A 21,643-nucleotide genomic window follows, 5' to 3' on the forward strand; every position below is an offset into this window, starting at 1 on the left:
TTTGTATGTACCCTGATACACGTTTTCGGTATGGGTGACGTGCGGCAACAAAATTGCGCGAAAGCACCCCAAACATGAGTTTTGGAAATAAAGTTGTGGAATGGGCATGTTCGTTGCGAAAAACGAAGAAATTGTTCCGGTTGCAAAATTGCGTGAAACCAACCCAAACATGAGTTTTGGACCTAAAGTTGTGGATTGGGCATGTTCGTTGCGAAAAACGAAGAAATGGTTCTGGTGGCATAAACTCGTACTTTGTATGCACCGTGATACACGTTTTCGGAATGGGTGACGTGCGGCAACGAAATTGCACGAAAGCACCCCAAACAAGAGTTTTGGACCTAAAGCAGTGGATTGGGCATGTTCGTTGCGAAAAACGAAGAAATGGTTCCAGTGGCAAAAACTCGTGCTTTGTATGCACCTTGATAGCCGTTTTCGGAATGGGTGACGTGCGGCAACGAAATTGCGTGAAACCAACCCAAACATGAGTTTTGGACCTAAAGTAGTGGATTGGGCATGTTCGTTGCGAAAAATGAAGAAATGGTTCCGGTGGCAAAAACTCGTGCTTTGTATGCACCGTGATACCCGTTTTTGGAATGGGTGACGTGTGGCAACTAAATTGCACGAAAGCACCCCAAACATGAGTTTTGGACCTAAAGTAGTGGATTGGGCATGTTCGTTGCGAAAAACGAAGAAATGGTTCCGGTGGCAAAAACTCGTGCTTTGTATGCACCCTGATAGCCATTTTCGGAATGGGTGACGTGCGGCAACGAAATTGCACGAAAGCACTCCAAACATGAGTTTTGTTCCTAAAGTTGTGGATTGGGCATGTTCGTTGCGAACAACAAAGAAATAGTTCTGGTTGCAAAAACTCATGCTTTGTATGCACCCCGATACCCGTTTTCGGAATGGGTGACGTGCGGCAACGAAATTGCGTGAAACTTCCCCTCACATGAGTTTTGGACCTAAAGTAGTGGATTGGGCATGTTCGTTGCGAAAAACGAAGAAATGGTTCCGGTGGCAAAAACTGAGTTTGTATGCACCCGATACCTATTTTCGGAATGGGTGACGTGCGGCAACTAAATTGCGTGAAACCAACCCGAACATGAGTTTTGGACCTAAAGTAGTGGATTGGGCATGTTCGTTGCGAAAAACGAAGAAATGGTTCCGGTGGCAAAAACTCGTGCTTTGTATGCACCGTGATACCCGTTTTCGGAATGGGGACGTGCGGCAACGAAATTGCACGAAAGCACCCCAAACATGAGTTTTGGACCTAAAGTAGAGGATTGGGCATGTTCGTTGCGAAAAACGAAGAAATGGTTCCGGTTGCAAAAACTCGTGCTTTGTATGCACCCCGATACCCGTTTTCGGAATGGGTGACCTGCGACAACTAAATTGCACGAAACCACCCCAAACATGAGTTTTGGACCTAAAGTAGTGGATTGGGCATGTTCGTTGCGAAAAACGAAGAAATGGTCCCGGTGGCAAAAACTCGTGCTTTGTATGCACCGTGATACTCGTTTTCGGAATGGGTGACGTGCGGCAACGAAATTGCACGAAAGCACCCCAAACATGAGTTTTGGACCTAAAGTAGTGGATTGGGCATGTTCGTTGCGAAAAACGAAGGAATGGTTCTGGTGGCAAAAACTCGTGCTTTGTATGCACCCCGGTACCCGTTTTCGGAATGGGTGACGTGCGGCAACGAAATTGCGTGAAACCAACCCAAACATGAGTTTTGGACCTAAAGTAGTGGATTGGGCATGTTCGTTGCGAAAAACGAAGAAATGGTTCCAGTGGCAAAAACTCGTGCTTTGTATGCACCGTGATACACGTTTTCGGAATGGAACAATTGGATCTATACCATTAAAAGATCCAAACTTTAGATATATACCATGGACCCCACATGTCATTGACTCATGTGGACCCACATGTAAGTGAGATAGTAATGGTATGGATCCAAAGTGGTGATCTTTTAATGGTATGGATCCAAATTTCCCTTTCGGAATGGGTGACGTGCGGCAACGAAATTGCGCGAAAGCACCCCAAACATGAGTTTTGGACCTAAAGTTGTGGAATGGGCATGTTCGTTGCGAAAAACGAAGAAATGGTTCCGGTTGCAAAAACTCGTGCTTTGTATGCACCCCGATACCCGTTTTCGGAATGGGTGACGTGCGGCAACGAAATTGCGTGAAACCAACCGAAACATGAGTTTTGGACCTAAAGTAGTGGATTGGGCATGTTCGTTGCGAAAAACGAAGAAATGGTTCCGGTGGCAAAAACTCGTGCTTTGTATGCACCGTGATACCCGTTTTCGGAATGGGTGACGTGCGGCAACGAAATTGCACGAAAGCACCCCAAACATGAGTTTTGGACCTAAAGTAGTGGATTGGGCATGTTCGTTGCGAAAAACGAAGAAATGGTTTCTGTGGCAAAAACTCGTGCTTTGTATGCACCCTGATAGCCGTTTTCAGAATGGGTGACGTGCGGCAACGAAATTGCACGAAAGCACCCCAAACATGAGTTTTGGACCTAAAGTTGTGGATTGGGCATGTTCGTTGTGAACAACAAAGAAATGGTTCCGGTTGCAAAAACTCATGCTTTGTATGCACCCCGATACCCGTTTTCGGAATGGGTGATGTGCAGCAACGAAATTGCGCGAAACCACCCCAAACATGAATTTTGGACCTAAAGTAGTGGATTGGGCATGTTCGTTGCGAAAAACGAAGAAATGGTTCCGGTGGCAAAAACTGAGTTTGTATGCACCCGATAACCGTTTTCGGAATGGGTGACGTGCGGCAACGAAATTGCACGAAAGCACCCCAAACATGAGTTTTGGACCTAAAGTAGTGGATTTGGCATGTTCGTTGCGAAAAACGAAGAAATGGTTCTGGTGGCAAAAACTCGTGCTTTGTATGCACCCCGGTACCCGTTTTCGGAATGGGTGACGTGCGGCAACGAAATTGCGTGAAACCAACCCAAACATGAGTTTTGGACCTAAAGTAGTGGATTGGGCATGTTCGTTGCGAAAAACGAAGAAATGGTTCCAGTGGCAAAAACTCGTGCTTTGTATGCACCGTGATACACGTTTTCGGAATGGAACAATTGGATCTATACCATTAAAAGATCCAAACTTTAGATATATACCATGGACCCCACATGTCATTGACTCATGTGGACCCACATGTAAGTGAGCTAGTAATGGTATGGATCCAAAGTGGTGATCTTTTAATGGTATGGATCCAAATTTCCCTTTCGGAATGGGTGACGTGCGGCAACGAAATTGCGCGAAAGCACCCCAAACATGAGTTTTGGACCTAAAGTTGTGGAATGGGCATGTTCGTTGCGAAAAACGAAGAAATGGTTCCGGTTGCAAAAACTCGTGCTTTGTATGCACCCCGATACCCGTTTTCGGAATGGGTGACGTGCGGCAACGAAATTGCGTGAAACCAACCGAAACATGAGTTTTGGACCTAAAGTAGTGGATTGGGCATGTTCGTTGCGAAAAACGAAGAAATGGTTCCGGTGGCAAAAACTCGTGCTTTGTATGCACTGTGATACCCGTTTTCGGAATGGGTGACGTGCGGCAACGAAATTGCACGAAAGCACCCCAAACATGAGTTTTGGACCTAAAGTAGTGGATTGGGCATGTTCGTTGCGAAAAACGAAGAAATGGTTCCGGTGGCAAAAACTCGTGCTTTGTATGCACCCTGATAGCCGTTTTCAGAATGGGTGACGTGCGGCAACGAAATTGCACGAAAGCACCCCAAACATGAGTTTTGGACCTAAAGTTGTGGATTGGGCATGTTCGTTGTGAACAACAAAGAAATGGTTCCGGTTGCAAAAACTCATGCTTTGTATGCACCCCGATACCCGTTTTCGGAATGGGTGACGTGCAGCAACGAAATTGCGCGAAACCACCCCAAACATGAATTTTGGACCTAAAGTAGTGGATTGGGCATGTTCGTTGCAAAAAACGAAGAAATGGTTCCGGTGGCAAAAAAATCGTGCTTTGTTGACACCCGTTTTTGGAATGGGTGACGTGCGGCAACGAAATTGCGTGAAAGCACCCCAAACAATAGTTTTGGACCTAAAGTTGTGGATTGGGCATGTTCGTTGCGAAAAACGAAGAAATGGTTCCGGTTGCAAAAACTCGTGCTTTGTATGCACCCCGATACCCGTTTTCAGAATGGGTGACGTGCGGCAACGAAATTGCGCGAAACCACTCCAAACATGAGTTTTGGACCTAAACTAGTGGATTGGGCATGTTCGTTGCGAAAAACGAAGAAATGGTTCCGGTGGCAAAAACTCGTGCTTTGTATGCACCCCGATACCCGTTTTCGGAATGGGTGACGTGCGGCAACGAAATTGCACGATAGCACCCCAAACATGAGTTTTGGACCTAATGTTGTGGATTGGGCATGTTCGTTGCGAAAAACGAAGAAATGGTTCCGGTGGCAAAAACTCGTGCTTTGTATGCACCCCGGTACCCGTTTTCGGAATGGGTGACATGCGACAACGAAATTGCGAGAAACGATCCAAACATGTGTTTTAGACCTAAAGTAATGGATTAGGCATGTTCGTTGCGAAAAACGAAGAAATGGTTCTGGTGGCAAAAACTGAGTTTGTATGCACCCGATACCCGTTTTCGGAATGGGTGACGTGCGGCAACGAAATTGCGTGAAACCAACCCAAATATGAGTTTTGGACCTAAAGTAGTGGATTGGGCATGTTTGTTGCGAAAAACGAAGAAATGGTTCTGTTGACAAAAACTGAGTTTGTATGCACCCGATACCTATTTTCGGAATGGGTGACGCGCGGCAACGAAATTTCGCGAAACCAACCCAAACATGAGTTTTGGACCTAAAGTAGTGGATTGGGCATGTTCGTTGAGAAAAACGAAGAAATGGTTCCGGTGGCATAAACTCATGCTTTGTATGCACCCTGATACCCGTTTTCGGTATGGGTGACGTGCGGCAACGAAATTGAGCGAAAGCACCCCAAACATGAGTTTTGGACCTAAAGTTGTGGATTGGGCATGTTCGTTGCGAACAACAAAGAAATGGTTCCGGTTGCAAAAACTCATGCTTTGTATGCACCCCGATACCCGTTTTCGGAATGGGTGACGTGCGGCAACGAAATTGCGCGAAACCTCCCCTAACATGAGTTTTGGACCTAAAGTAGTGGATTGGGCATATTCATTGCGAAAAACGAAGAAATGGTTCCGGTGGCAAAAACTGAGTTTGTATGCAGCCGATACCTATTTTCGGAATGGGTGACGTGCGGCAACAAAATTGCGCGAAACCAACCCAAACATGAGTTTTGGACCTAAAGTAGTGGATTGGGCATGTTCGTTGCGAAAAACGAAGAAATGGTTCCGGTGGCATAAACTCGTGCTTTGTATGCACCCTGATACACGTTTTCGGTATGGGTGACATGCGGCAACAAAATTGCGCGAAAGCACCCCAAACATGAGTTTTGGACCTAAAGTAGTGGATTGGGCATGTTCGTTGCGAAAAACGAAGAAATGGTTCCGGTTGCAAAAACTCGTGCTTTGTATGCACCCCGATACCCGTTTTCGGAATGGGTGACCTGCGGCAACTAAATTGCACGAAACCACCCCAAACATGAGTTTTGGACCTAAAGTAGTGGATTGGGCATGTTCGTTGCGAAAAACGAAGAAATGGTCCCGGTGGCAAAAACTCGTGCTTTGTATGCACCGTGATACTCGTTTTCGGAATGGGTGACGTGCGGCAACGAAATTGCACGAAAGCACCCCAAACATGAGTTTTGGACCTAAAGTAGTGGATTGGGCATGTTCGTTGCGAAAAACGAAGAAATGGTTCTGGTGGCAAAAACTCGTGCTTTGTATGCACCCCGGTACCCGTTTTCGGAATGGGTGACGTGCGGCAACGAAATTGCGTGAAACCAACCCAAACATGAGTTTTGGACCTAAAGTAGTGGATTGGGCATGTTCGTTGCGAAAAACGAAGAAATGGTTCCAGTGGCAAAAACTCGTGCTTTGTATGCACCGTGATACACGTTTTCGGAATGGAACAATTGGATCTATACCATTAAAAGATCCAAACTTTAGATATATACCATGGACCCCACATGTCATTGACTCATGTGGACCCACATGTAAGTGAGATAGTAATGGTATGGATCCAAAGTGGTGATCTTTTAATGGTATGGATCCAAATTTCCCTTTCGGAATGGGTGACGTGCGGCAACGAAATTGCGCGAAAGCACCCCAAACATGAGTTTTGGACCTAAAGTTGTGGAATGGGCATGTTCGTTGCGAAAAACGAAGAAATGGTTCCGGTTGCAAAAACTCGTGCTTTGTATGCACCCCGATACCCGTTTTCGGAATGGGTGACGTGCGGCAACGAAATTGCGTGAAACCAACCGAAACATGAGTTTTGGACCTAAAGTAGTGGATTGGGCATGTTCGTTGCGAAAAACGAAGAAATGGTTCCGGTGGCAAAAACTCGTGCTTTGTATGCACCGTGATACCCGTTTTCGGAATGGGTGACGTGCGGCAACGAAATTGCACGAAAGCACCCCAAACATGAGTTTTGGACCTAAAGTAGTGGATTGGGCATGTTCGTTGCGAAAAACGAAGAAATGGTTTCTGTGGCAAAAACTCGTGCTTTGTATGCACCCTGATAGCCGTTTTCAGAATGAGTGACGTGCGGCAACGAAATTGCACGAAAGCACCCCAAACATGAGTTTTGGACCTAAAGTTGTGGATTGGGCATGTTCGTTGTGAACAACAAAGAAATGGTTCCGGTTGCAAAAACTCATGCTTTGTATGCACCCCGATACCCGTTTTCGGAATGGGTGACGTGCAGCAACGAAATTGCGCGAAACCACCCCAAACATGAATTTTGGACCTAAAGTAGTGGATTGGGCATGTTCGTTGCGAAAAACGAAGAAATGGTTCCGGTGGCAAAAACTGAGTTTGTATGCACCCGATACCCGTTTTCGGAATGGGTGACGTGCGGCAACGAAATTGCACGAAAGCACCCCAAACATGAGTTTTGGACCTAAAGTAGTGGATTGGGCATGTTCGTTGCGAAAAACGAAGAAATGGTTCTGGTGGCAAAAACTCGTGCTTTGTATGCACCCCGGTACCCGTTTTCGGAATGGGTGACGTGCGGCAACGAAATTGCGTGAAACCAACCCAAACATGAGTTTTGGACCTAAAGTAGTGGATTGGGCATGTTCATTGCGAAAAACGAAGAAATGGTTCCAGTGGCAAAAACTCGTGCTTTGTATGCACCGTGATACACGTTTTCGGAATGGAACAATTGGATCTATACCATTAAAAGATCCAAACTTTAGATATATACCATGGACCCCACATGTCATTGACTCATGTGGACCCACATGTAAGTGAGATAGTAATGGTATGGATCCAAAGTGGTGATCTTTTAATGGTATGGATCCAAATTTCCCTTTCGGAATGGGTGACGTGCGGCAACGAAATTGCGCGAAAGCACCCCAAACATGAGTTTTGGACCTAAAGTTGTGGAATGGGCATGTTCGTTGCGAAAAACGAAGAAATGGTTCCGGTTGCAAAAACTCGTGCTTTGTATGCACCCCGATACCCGTTTTCGGAATGGGTGACGTGCGGCAACGAAATTGCGTGAAACCAACCGAAACATGAGTTTTGGACCTAAAGTAGTGGATTGGGCATGTTCGTTGCGAAAAACGAAGAAATGGTTTCGGTGGCAAAAACTCGTGCTTTGTATGCACTGTGATACCCGTTTTCGGAATGGGTGACGTGCGGCAACGAAATTGCACGAAAGCACCCCAAACATGAGTTTTGGACCTAAAGTAGTGGATTGGGCATGTTCGTTGCGAAAAACGAAGAAATGGTTCCGGTGGCAAAAACTCGTGCTTTGTATGCACCCTGATAGCCGTTTTCAGAATGGGTGACGTGCGGCAACGAAATTGCACGAAAGCACCCCAAACATGAGTTTTGGACCTAAAGTTGTGGATTGGGCATGTTCGTTGTGAACAACAAAGAAATGGTTCCGGTTGCAAAAACTCATGCTTTGTATGCACCCCGATACCCGTTTTCGGAATGGGTGACGTGCAGCAACGAAATTGCGCGAAACCACCCCAAACATGAATTTTGGACCTAAAGTAGTGGATTGGGCATGTTCGTTGCAAAAAACGAAGAAATGGTTCCGGTGGCAAAAAAATCGTGCTTTGTTGACACCCGTTTTTGGAATGGGTGACGTGCGGCAACGAAATTGCGCGAAAGCACCCCAAACAATAGTTTTGGACCTAAAGTTGTGGATTGGGCATGTTCGTTGCGAAAAACGAAGAAATGGTTCCGGTTGCAAAAACTCGTGCTTTGTATGCACCCCGATACCCGTTTTCAGAATGGGTGACGTGCGGCAACGAAATTGCGCGAAACCACTCCAAACATGAGTTTTGGACCTAAACTAGTGGATTGGGCATGTTCGTTGCGAAAAACGAAGAAATGGTTCCGGTGGCAAAAACTCGTGCTTTGTATGCACCCCGATACCCGTTTTCGGAATGGGTGACGTGCGGCAACGAAATTGCACGATAGCACCCCAAACATGAGTTTTGGACCTAATGTTGTGGATTGGGCATGTTCGTTGCGAAAAACGAAGAAATGGTTCCGGTGGCAAAAACTCGTGCTTTGTATGCACCGCGGTACCCGTTTTCGGAATGGGTGACGTGCGACAACGAAATTGCGAGAAACGATCCAAACATGTGTTTTAGACCTAAAGTAATGCATTAGGCATGTTCGTTGCGAAAAACGAAGAAATGGTTCTGGTGGCAAAAACTGAGTTTGTATGCACCCGATACCCGTTTTCGGAATGGGTGACGTGCGGCAACGAAATTGCGTGAAACCAACCCAAATATGAGTTTTGGACCTAAAGTAGTGGATTGGGCATGTTTGTTGCGAAAAACGAAGAAATGGTTCTGTTGACAAAAACTGAGTTTGTATGCACCCGATACCTATTTTCGGAATGGGTGACGCGCGGCAACGAAATTTCGCGAAACCAACCCAAACATGAGTTTTGGACCTAAAGTAGTGGATTGGGCATGTTCGTTGAGAAAAACGAAGAAATGGTTCCGGTGGCATAAACTCATGCTTTGTATGCACCCTGATACCCGTTTTCGGTATGGGTGACGTGCGGCAACGAAATTGAGCGAAAGCACCCCAAACATGAGTTTTGGACCTAAAGTTGTGGATTGGGCATGTTCGTTGCGAACAACAAAGAAATGGTTCCGGTTGCAAAAACTCATGCTTTGTATGCACCCCGATACCCGTTTTCGGAATGGGTGACGTGCGGCAACGAAATTGCGCGAAACCTCCCCTAACATGAGTTTTGGACCTAAAGTAGTGGATTGGGCATATTCATTGCGAAAAACGAAGAAATGGTTCCGGTGGCAAAAACTGAGTTTGTATGCAGCCGATACCTATTTTCGGAATGGGTGACGTGCGGCAACAAAATTGCGCGAAACCAACCCAAACATGAGTTTTGGACCTAAAGTAGTGGATTGGGCATGTTCGTTGCGAAAAACGAAGAAATGGTTCCGGTGGCATAAACTCGTGCTTTGTATGCACCCTGATACACGTTTTCGGTATGGGTGACATGCGGCAACAAAATTGCGCGAAAGCACCCCAAACATGAGTTTTGGACCTAAAGTTGTGGAATGGGCATGTTCGTTGCGAAAAACGAAGAAATGGTTCCGGTTGCAAAAACTCGTGCTTTGTATGCACCCCGATACCCGTTTTCGGAATGGGTGACGTGCGGCAACAAAATTGCGCGAAACCACCCCAAACATGAGTTTTGGACCTAAAGTAGTGGATTGGGCATGTTCGTTGCGAAAAACGAAGAAATGGTTCCGGTGGCAAAAACTCGTGCTTTGTATGCACCCGTTTTCGGAAAGGGTGACGTGCAGCAACGAAATTGCGCGAAACAATCCAAACATGTGTTTTGGACCTAAAGTAATGGATTAGGCATGTTCGTTGCGAAAAACAAAGAAATGGTTCTGGTAGCAAAAACTGAGTTTGTATGCACCCGATACCCGTTTTCGGAATGGGTGACGTGCGGCAACGAAATTGCGGGAAACCAACCCAAACATGAGTTTTGGACCTAAAGTAGTGGATTGGGCATGTTCGTTGCGAAAAACGAAGAAATGGTTCCGGTGATAAAAACTGAGTTTGTATGCACCTGATACCTATTTTCGGAATGGGTGACGTGCGGCAACGAAATTTCGCGAAACCAACCCAAACATAGTTTTGGACCTAAAGTTGTGGATTGGGCATGTTCGTTGAGAAATACCAAGAAATGGTTCCGGTGGCATAAACTCGTGCTTTGTATGCACCCTTATACCCATTTTCGGTATGGGTGACGTGCGGCAACGAAATTGCGCGAAAGCACCCCAAACATGAGTTTTGGACCTAAAGTTGTGGATTGGGCATGTTCGTTGCGAACAACAAAGAAATGGTTCCGGTTGCAAAAACTCATGCTTTGTATGCACCCCGATACCCGTTTTCGGAATGAGTGAAGTGCGGCAACGAAATTGCGCGAAACCTCCCCTAACATGAGTTTTGGACCTAAAGTAGTGGATTGGGCATGTTCGTTGCGAAAAACGAAGAAATCGTTCCGGTGGCATAAACTCGTGCTTTGTATGCACCCTGATACATGTTTTCGGTATGGGTGACGTGCGGCAACAAAATTGCGCAAAAGCACCCCAAACATGAGTTTTGGACCTAAAGTTGTGGAATGGGCATGTTCGTTGCAAAAACGAAGAAATGGTTTCGGTTGCAAAAACTCGTGCTTTGTATCCACCCCGATACCCGTTTTCGGAATGGGTGACGTGCGGCAACGAAATTGCGCGAAACCACCCCAAACATGAGTTTTGGACCTAAAGTAGTGGATTGGGCATGTTCGTTGCGAAAACGAAGAAATGGTTCCAGTGGCAAAAACTCGTGCTTTGTATGCACCCTGATACCCGTTTTCGCAATGGGTGACGTGCGGCAACGAAGTTGCACGAAAGCACCCCGAACATGAGTTTTGGACCTAATGTTGTGGATTGGGCATGTTCGTTGCGAAAAATGAAGAAATGGTTCCGGTGGCAAAAACTCGTGCTTTGTATGCACCCCGGTACCTGTTTTTGGAATGGGTGACGTGCGGCAACGAAATTGCCCGAAAGCACCCCAAACATGAGTTTTGGACCTAAAGTAGTGGATTGGGCATGTTCGTTGCGAAAAACGAAGAAATGGTTCCGGTGGCAAAAACTCGTGCTTTGTATGCACCGTGATAGCCGTTTTCGGAATGGGTGACGTGCGACAACGAAATTGCACGAAAGCACCCCAAACATGAGTTTTGGACCTAAAGTTGTGGATTGTTCATGTTCATTGCGAACAACAAAGAAATGGTTCCGGTTGCAAAAACTAATGCTTTGTATGCACCCCGATACCCGTTTTCGGAATGGGTGACGTGCAGCAACGAAATTGCGCGAAACCACCACAAACATAAGTTTTGGACCTAAAGTAGTGGATTGGGCATGTTCGTTGCGAAAAGTGAAGAAATGGTTACGGTGGCAAAAAAATCGTGCTTTGTTGACACCCGTTCTTGGAATCGGTGACGTGCGGCAACGAAATTGCGCGAAAGCACCCCAAACAATAGTTTTAGACCTAAAGTTGTGGATTGGGCATGTTCGTTGAGAAAAACGAAGAAATGGTTCCGGTTGCAAAAACTCTTGCTTTGTATGCACCCCGTGATGAAGCTGAGGTGCCCGATCTTTCGGCGAGTAGAGATAATTCCGATTTGGCGGAAGATGACCCTTGCGATCCGACTACGACGAGCAAGCCCGAGGCGCCAATGCAATCGCTGAACCAACTCCCTGTGGTTACCGACCTTGCTGATGCGAGATCGGCCTGATCACGAAGATCGTTTCCTGTGCGCAATCGAAGAACGAACAAGAACAAGATGCGAGCAATCTAATCTATTACTCGAGGGTGGAGTTCTGAATACACGAAGACAGCGCAGATTTGCGCGTGTTCGAGAGTAGCTAAGGCTAACGTAAAACAAAACTCGGAAAATAAAGGAGGCGCAGCTCCTGAATAAATAGAGAGGGGGCGCAGCCCCTAGGGGCGGCCAACCCTAGGTCGTCCATTATGGGCCGCAATTGGGCTGGTCGTCTATTCTTCCGGGCCTTCGTTCTTTAACAACATGATGTAGTTCAATTCTCTTGCACGGGCCCGAGTCACTGGCCCAGGTGGAAGGGGTGGCGCCTGGGCTGGAGAAGGTGCTGCTGGTGTAGATGTGCTCGTGTTGGTGTTGATGTCCGCATCATCCTCCCCTTCTTGAACTGAAGTCGTCCTCGACGACAACTCCTCATCTTCTCCCGCATACGGTTTCAAATCTGCAACATTAAAACTAGTGGAAACACCAAACTCCGCAGGTAGGTCGAGGGTATAAGCATTATCATTAATCTTGGTTAGTATCTTAAAAGGACCAGCAGCACGAGGCATCAATTTAGAACGGCGCAAAGTAGGAAAACGATCCTTTCTCAAATGCAACCAAACCATATCACCAGGTTCAAAAGTAACATGTTTTCTTCCTTTACTACCAGCAACCTGATTTTTTGTATTAGTAGCAGCAATGTTCTGTTTCGTTTGTTCATGTATGGTAATCATTTGTTCAACATGTGCAGAAGCATCTACATGTGGGGCGTTCGCAGCATTAAGTGAAATCAAATCAATAGGTGCCCTAGGAATGTAACCATAAACAATCTGGAAAGGGCACATCTTTGTAGAAGAATGCGTGGCATGATTGTAAGCAAATTCAACATGAGGCAAGCAATCCTCCCAACGTCTCAAATTCTTGTCTAAAACAGCCCTAAGCATGGTAGATAAAGTTCTATTTACTACCTCAGTTTGTCCATCAGTCTGAGGGTGACAAGTAGTGCTAAACAACAATTTAGTTCCCAATTTATTCCAAAGAGATCTCCAAAAATGGCTTAGAAACTTAGCATCGCGATCAGAGACTATTGTTTTTGGAATACCATGTAAACGAATAATTTCTCTAAAGAACAATTCAGCAACAATGCTAGCATCATCAGTTTTATGACAAGGTATAAAGTGAGCCATTTTAGAGAATCTATCAACAACCACAAAAATACTATCCCTCCCCTTCTTAGTTCTAGGCAAGCCCAAAACAAAGTCCATAGAGATATCAAGCCAAGGAGAAGAAGGGACAGGCAAAGGCATATACAAACCATGGTTGTTCAACCGTGACTTAGCTTTCTGACAAGTAGTGCAGCGTGCAACAAGGCGCTCCACATCAGCGCGCATCCGAGGCCAAAAGAAGTGGGCAGCCAACACCTCATGTGTCTTGTAGACGCCAAAATGCCCCATGAGACCGCCTCCATGCGCTTCCTGTAACAACAAAAGACGAACCGAGCTAGCTGGAACACACAACTTGTTAGCGCGAAACAGGAACCCATCCTGTATGTGAAATTTGCCCCATGGTTTCCCATTAATACAATGGCCGAAAGCATCTTTAAAATCAGCATCGTCAACATATTGATCCTTCACAGTGTCCAAACCAAAGATTTTAAAATCTAACTGTGACAGCATGGTATAGCGACGAGACAAAGCATCAGCAATAACATTGTCCTTCCCGTTCTTGTGTTTAATAATGTAAGGAAAGGACTCAATGAATTCTACCCATTTAGCATGACGACGGTTCAGATTTGTTTGGGTACGAATATGTTTTAAAGCCTCATGATCAGAATGGATTATAAACTCACGATGCCAAAGATAGTGCTGCCATGTATGCAAAGTGCGCACTAAAGCGTAAAGCTCCTTATCATAAGTAGAATATTTCAGACTAGCACCGCTTAATTTTTCACTAAAATAAGCAACTGGTTTTCCTTCTTGTAACAAAACAGCACCTAGCCCAATACCGCTAGCATCGCATTCAAGCTCAAACACTTTATTAAAATCAGGCAATTGCAATAGGGGAGCTTGGGTTAACTTATCTTTCAAAGTGCTGAACGCTACCTCCTGCGAATCACTCCAAGCAAACGGCACATCTTTCTTTGTAAGCTCATGTAGAGGCGCTGCAATGGAGCTAAAATCACGAACAAATCTGCGGTAGAAACCGGCAAGTCCAAGAAAGCTCCGAATTTGTGTGACCGTCGTCGGTGTAGGCCACTCTCGAATGGCAGCAATTTTGCTGCTATCCACCTCAATGCCCTGCGGAGTAACCACATAACCAAGAAACGAGACACGTTGCGTGCAAAATGTGCACTTTTCCATGTTACCAAACAAGCGAGCAGCACGCAAAGCGTCAAAAACAGCACGCAAATGTTCTAAATGCTCCTCTATAGACTTGCTGTAAATAAGGATATCATCGAAATAAACAACAACAAACAAACCTATGAAGGCCCGTAGAACTTCGTTCATTAAACGCATAAAGGTGCTGGGAGCATTAGTCAATCCAAATGGCATAACCAACCATTCATATAAACCAAATTTCGTTTTAAAAGCCGTTTTCCATTCATCACCGAGTTTCATTCTAATCTGATGGTAACCGCTACGCAAATCAACCTTAGAGAAAATAACGGCACCACTAAGCTCATCTAGCATATCATCAAGGCGTGGAATAGGATATCGATAACGAACTGTGATGTTATTAATAGCACGACAATCTACGCACATACGCCATGACCCATCTTTCTTTGGAACGAGTAAAACAGGAACCGAGCAAGGGCTAAGAGACTCACGAATGTAACCCTTATAAAGCAGCGTCTGCACCTGGCGCTGGATCTCCTTCGTCTCATCTGGATTTGTACGGTACGGGGCGCGGTTCGGAAGAGAAGCGCCGGGGATGAGATCGATCTGATGCTCAATGCCACGGAGGGGAGGAAGACCCGGTGGTAAGTCCGTAGGATAAACATCAGCATACTCCTGCAAAAGGTTAACAACAGCAGGGGGTATATCCAAAGACGGTGCATCATCAAGCGGAACAAGCATTCGCGAGCATACAAGTGCATAACAGGGCATATGAGCTTCATGGAGATCATCAAAATCAGCACGTGTAGCAAGTAAAACAGGAGAGTGCAACTTGATTTCAGATTTAATAGGTGCGGCTGATGTCGATTTGATTTGTTGTGCAGTTTTAGCAGCCCTAGTAAGATCATCTTTCAAAATTTGGTCAGGGGTCATTGGATGTATAATTATTTTCTGGCCTTTAAACATGAAAGAATAATGATTTGAACGACCATGATGTAAACTATCAGTATCATATTGCCAAGGTCTACCTAATAACAAAGAGCATGCTTCCATAGGAATAACATCGCAATCAGCATAATCAGAATAAGAACCCAGCGAGAAGGGTACACGTACCGAACGTGTTACCTTTATTTTACCACCATCATTAAGCCATTGAATGTGATACGGATGTGGATGTGTGCGAGTGGGCAAGGATAATTTCTCTACCAACGCTGTACTTGCCAAATTGTTGCAGCTGCCACTATCGATGATGATGCGAATCGACCGTTCGTGCACGACGCCCTTGGTATGGAATAGAGTGTGTCGCTGATTTTTTTCGGCCTGGGCAACCTGTGTGCTGAGAACACGCTGCACAACAAGACTCTCATACCTATCGGCGTCGATGGGATCAACGTGGACTTCCTCATTTTCTGCATGGTTAGTGGCAATCATAGCATGACTAGTTTCCTCAGAATCACTGGCTGAAGAGTACTCACCATTGTCACGTATAAGCAAGGTACGCTTGTTTGGGCAGTCCCGAATCATGTGCCCAAACCCTCTGCAACGATGGCACTGAATATCCCGTGTACGTCCTGTGGAAGAAGCGGCGCCTTTGGCAGGGGGTGCCACTGGCTTGGCCGGCCCTGTGCGCGATGTAGTGCTAGGCGTAGGAGGTGCAGGGCTGGAAGGAGTTGAGCTGTGTGTTGGACCCCGGCCTGCAAAAGAGGTAGTATATGTCTTTGATCGTCGTCCCTGCACTTCACGTTCAGCTTTGCAAGCATATTCAAACAATGTGGTTATATCAAAATAATCCTTATAATCAAGTATATCCTGAATTTCCCTGTTCAAACCACCACGAAAACGCGCCATAGCAGCGTCATCTGACTCAACCAAACCACAACGAAGCATACCCTTTTGCAACTCCTGGTAATATTCCTCAACAGATTGTGAACCTTGTTGAAAACGCTGCATTTTGTTAAGCAAATCACGAGCATAATAGGAAGGAACAAATCTGTGGCGCATGGCAGTTTTTAATTGGGTCCAAGTAATGACACTGTTAATGGGAAGTTTTTGTTTATACTCACGCCACCAAATTAAAGCAAAATCAGTAAATTCACTAATGGCAGCCTTCACTTGGCTATTAGCAGGAATATCATGGCATGAAAATTTCTGTTCTACCTCTAATTCCCAATCAAGATATGCAGCAGGATCATATTTACCATTAAAAGATGGAATTTTAAATTTAATCTTAGAAAATAAGTCATTAGGGGGATGACGAACGACACGACGTGCACGACCACGGCGATCTCCATCGTCCTGCTCAGTGTCACCGCCGTATTCCTGCTCCATCTTTGTGGTCAATGCATCAAGGCGTGCCAGGATGGTGTCGAGTGTGGTGCGAGTCGCCGTTTGAGCAAGATCAAGTTGGTTGAAACGCTCGGTCGTCGAAGTGATCGTTGAATCAAGCCGTTCATGCATCGTCCTAATGTCAGCAGCAAGTCCATCAACTTGTCCCCTTACTTCCTGCAACTGGGCATCCACCATGTCGTGTGCTCCTGCCATAGTTAGCGCAAACACCAAAAGAAGACAAACCAACGACAAAAACAGGGGTGTACTGCTCACAAGGCGCTCACACTAGTGCTGTTATCAAGTTCTTATCCGTTCTTACCAAGCCACAGTGGTGAACTGCAATCAACAGGTGGAACCGGTGAAAGATTGGATGAGCGATTGCGTGGAGAAACAGAAACCTGCTCGTCGTAGAAATATGTGGAGTTGTGGGTAGGCTGCACTCAAGTCAAGGATTAGCACGATCAAACAATAATGCAAAGTTGAATTATAGTGCAAAACACGAAACTATATTGCTGGCCACAGGTGCAAAAGATGGATGGAACTAGCAGAATGGCAGTACCGTAAATATTGTACTAGTGATGCCAAAAAGGCACTAGTAGAAATCACAGGTGATTTTGTTTTTCTTTTTTGTATGATTTTTTTGATATTTTTCTCAGCACAAGAAGCAACAAGATAGGAGCTAGACGAAGTTTCACCTAAAACAGAGATCAGATGTGGTCTACAGAAAATCAGGAAGTTCTCTGAAAAGCGTGCGAGAACTTTGACGGATTTTTTTCTTTATTTTCCTGAATTTTTTTGACAATTTTGTCGAACCCAAACAGACCGAAGGTCAGTTTGGCCGGGCTCAAAATGGTGTCAACAAGCTCCTGTAAAAATTTCAGATTTTTTGGACACCCGAGCGAAAAGTTATGCCCGTTTTACGGAAGGTACCTCAAGTTATGTTCTAAAAACGACCGGGATGAAACAACTGTATCCTTTCTCCTTCGTTATCTTTTTTTTCTGTTTTTTTTTGACGTAACCGAAGGAGAAAAACAAGGAAGCGGCCGTTGACTCGGTTTGTTTTTTTTTCTGTTTTTTTTTTCGTAACCGAAGGAGAAAATCAAGGAAACGGCCGTTGACTCGGTTTGTTTTTTCTGTTTTTTTTTTGACGTAACCGAAGGAGAAAAATAAGGAAACGATGTTGACTCGGTTTGTGGCGTGATCAAACGGGAGATGGTGGCGGCGCTAGGGTTTGAATGGTGGAAGAACACAATGCAACCAGCAACAAATGACGCGAAAGCACACAAATTCAACAATGCAGATTATTGAAAGAAAGTGCGAGGCTCAAAAGGGTGCTGGGATAAGATCTAACCTGAATTTTTATGTGGTTTTGTGGACTGTAGGAAAAAAAAAACGCTCGATAAACTCACCGATCAACCTGGAAATCTGATACCAATTGATGAAGCTGAGGTGCCCGATCTTTCGGCGAGTAGAGATAATTCCGATTTGGCGGAAGATGACCCTTGCGATCCGACTACGACGAGCAAGCCCGAGGCGCCAATGCAATCGCTGAACCAACTCCCTGTGGTTACCGACCTTGCTGATGCGAGATCGGCCTGATCACGAAGATCGTTTCCTGTGCGCAATCGAAGAACGAACAAGAACAAGATGCGAGCAATCTAATCTATTACTCGAGGGTGGAGTTCTGAATACACGAAGACAGCGCAGATTTGCGCGTGTTCGAGAGTAGCTAAGGCTAACGTAAAACAAAACTCGGAAAATAAAGGAGGCGCAGCTCCTGAATAAATAGAGAGGGGGCGCAGCCCCTAGGGGCGGCCAACCCTAGGTCGTCCATTATGGGCCGCAATTGGGCTGGTCGTCTATTCTTCCGGGCCTTCGTTCTTTAACAACATGATGTAGTTCAATTCTCTTGCACGGGCCCGAGTCACTGGCCCAGGTGGAAGGGGTGGCGCCTGGGCTGGAGAAGGTGCTGCTGGTGTAGATGTGCTCGTGTTGGTGTTGATGTCCGCATCACCCCGATACCCGTTTTTGGAATGGGTGACGTGCGGCAACGAAATTGCGCGAAACCACCCCAAACATGAGTTTTGGACCTAAAGTAGTGGATTGGGCATGTTCGTTGCGAAAAACGAAGAAATGGTTCCGGTGGCAAAAACTCGTGCTTTGTATGCACACTGATACCCGTTTTCGGAATGGGTGACGTGCGGCAACGAAATTGCACGATAGCACCCCAAACATGAGTATTGGACCTAATGTTGTGGATTGGGCATGTTCGTTGCGAAAAACGAAGAAATGGTTCCGGTGGCAAAAACTCGTGCTTTGTATGCACCCCGGTACCCGTTTTCGGAATGGGTGACGTGCGGCAACGAAATTGCGAGAAACGATCCAAACATGTGTTTTAGACCAAAAGTAATGGATTAGGCATGTTCGTTGCGAAAAACGAAGAAATGGTTCTGGTGGCAAAAACTGAGTTTGTATGCACCCGATACCCATTTTCGGAATGGGTGACGTGCGGCAATGAAATTGCGTGAAACCAACCCAAATATGAGTTTTGGACCTAAAGTTGTGGATTGGGCATGTTCGTTGCGAACAACAAAGAAATGGTTCCGGTTGCAAAAACTCATGCTTTGTAGGAATGGGTGACGTGCAGCAACGAAATTGTGCGAAACCACCCTAAACATGAGTTTTGGACTAAAGTAGTGGATTGGGCATGTTTGTTGCGAAAAACGAAGAAATGGTTCCGGTGGCAAAAAAATCGTGCTTTGTTGACACCCTTTTTTGGAATGGGTGACGTGTGGCAACGAAATTGCGCGAAAGCACCCCAAACAATAGTTTTGGACCTAAAGTTGTGGATTGGGCACGTTCATTGCGAAAAACGAAGAAATGGTTCCGGTTGCAAAAACTCGTGCTTTGTATGCACCCCGATACCCGTTTTCGGAATGGGTGACGTGCGGCAACGAAATTGCGCGAAACCACCCCAAACATGAGTTTTGGACCTAAAGTAGTGGATTGGGCATGTTCGTTGCGAAAAACGAAGAAATGGTTCCGGTGGCAAAAACTCGTGTTTTGTATGCACATTGATACCCGTTTTCGGAATGGGTGACGTGCAGCAACGAAATTGCGTGAAACCAACCCAAATATGAGTTTTGGACCTAAAGTAGTGGATTGGGCATGTTCGTTGCGAAAAACGAAGAAATGGTTCTGGTGGCAAAAACTGAGTTTGTATGCACCCGATACCTATTTTCGGAATGGGTGACGCGCGGCAACGAAATTTCGCGAAACCAACCCAAACATGAGTTTTGGACCTAAAGTAGTGGATTGGACATGTTTGTTGCGAAAAACGAAGAAATGGTTCCGGTGGCATAAACTTGTGCTTTGTATGCGCCCTGATACACGTTTTCGGTATGGGTGACGTGCGGCAACAAAATTGCGCGAAAGCACCCAAAACATGAGTTTTGGACCTAAAGTTGTGGAATGGGCATGTTCGTTGCGAAAAACGAAGAAATGGTTCCGGTTGCAAAAACTCGTGCTTTGTATGCACCCCGATACCCGTTTTCGGAATGGGTGACGTGCGGCAACGAAATTGCGTGAAACCAACCGAAACATGAGTTTTGGACCTAAAGTAGTGGATTGGGCATGTTCGTTGCAAAAAACGAAGAAATGGTTCCGGTGGCAAAAACTCGTGCTTTGTATGCACCGTGATACCCGTTTTCGGAATGGGTGACGTGCGGCAATGAAATTGCACGAAAGCACCCCCAAACATGAGTTTTGGACCTAAAGTAGTGGATTGGGCATGTTTGTTGCGAAAAACGAAGAAATGGTTCCGGTGGCAAAAACTCGTGCTTTGTATGCACCTTGATAGCCGTTTTCGGAATGGGTGACGTGCGGCAACGAAATTGCACGAAAGCACCCCAAACATGAGTTTTGGACCTAAAGTTGTGGATTGGGCATGTTCGTTGCGAACAACAAAGAAATGGTTCCGGTTGCAAAAACTCATGCTTTGTAGGAATGGGTGACGTGCAGCAACGAAATTGCGCAAAACCACCCCAAACATGAGTTTTGGACTAAAGTAGTGGATTGGGCATGTTCGTTGCGAAAAACGAAGAAATGGTTCCGGTGGCAAAAAATCGTGCTTTGTTGACACCCGTTTTTGTAATGGGTGACGTACGGCAACGAAATTGCGCGAAAGCACCCCAAACAATTGTTTTGGACCTAAAGTTGTGGATTGGGCATGTTCGTTGCGAAAAACGAAGAAGTGGTTCCGGTTGCAAAAACTTGTGCTTTGTATGCACCCCGATACCCGTTTTCGGAATGGGTGACGTGCGGCAACGAAATTGCGCGAAACCACCCCAAACATGAGTTTTGGACCTAAAGTAGTGGATTGGGCATGTTCGTTGCGAAAAACGAAGAAATGGTTCCGGTGGCAAAAACTCGTGCTTTGTATGCACCCTGATACCCGTTTTCGGAATGGGTGACATGCGGCAACGAAATTGCACGATAGCACCCCAAACATGAGTTTTGGACCTAATGTTGTGGATTGGGCATGTTCGTTGTGAAAAATGAAGAAATGGTTCCGGTGGCAAAAACTCGTGCTTTGTATGCACCCCGGTACCCGTTTTCGGAATGGGTGACGTGCGGCAACGAAATTGCGAGAAACGATCCAAACATGTGTTTTAGACCTAAAGTAATGGATTAGGCATGTTCGTTGCGAAAAACGAAGAAATGGTTCTGGTGGCAAAAACTGAGTTTGTATGCACCCGATACCCGTTTTCGGAATGGGTGACGTGCGGCAACGAAATTGCGTGAAACCAACCCAAATATGAGTTTTGGACCTAAAGTAGTGGATTGGGCATGTTCGTTGCGAAAAACGAAGAAATGGTTCTGGTGACAAAAACTGAGTTTGTATGCACCCGATACCTATTTTCGGAATGGGTGACGCGCGGCAACGAAATTTCGCGAAACCAACCCAAACATGAGTTTTTGACCTAAAGTAGTGGATTGGGCATGTTCGTTGAGAAAAAC

Source organism: Zea mays, chromosome 6 (assembly GCF_902167145.1).
Source record: "Zea mays cultivar B73 chromosome 6, Zm-B73-REFERENCE-NAM-5.0, whole genome shotgun sequence".
NCBI classification, from domain to species: Eukaryota; Viridiplantae; Streptophyta; class Magnoliopsida; order Poales; family Poaceae; genus Zea; species Zea mays.